Raw genomic sequence first — 244 nt, 5'->3', positions numbered from 1 at the left:
ACTTTTTCTTTTACCAGTTGTATTCACCTTGCAGGTTGTTTAAGTCGTGGATGTTTAAAGTTTAACTTCTTCATATGTCTAATATTATACTCTACTTTTCATTCAGGAAGTACGCTTCTCCATGTTTGTGATTGGTCAAATTTTGCTAGCCCCGCCCCTTTCATGTGAACGCGCACATAACTGATAGGGCAAAGCTGGCTTGAGTTACTGAGTTGATAACCAGCGTCGTAGGACCGCTTAGCGA

The sequence above is a fragment of the Notothenia coriiceps genome, unplaced genomic scaffold (genome assembly GCF_000735185.1).
Source record: "Notothenia coriiceps isolate Sejong01 unplaced genomic scaffold, NC01 NC01_scaffold00025094, whole genome shotgun sequence".
In the NCBI taxonomy this organism is placed as follows: domain Eukaryota; kingdom Metazoa; phylum Chordata; class Actinopteri; order Perciformes; family Nototheniidae; genus Notothenia; species Notothenia coriiceps.
Note: the sequence above shows the minus strand (reverse complement) of the source record.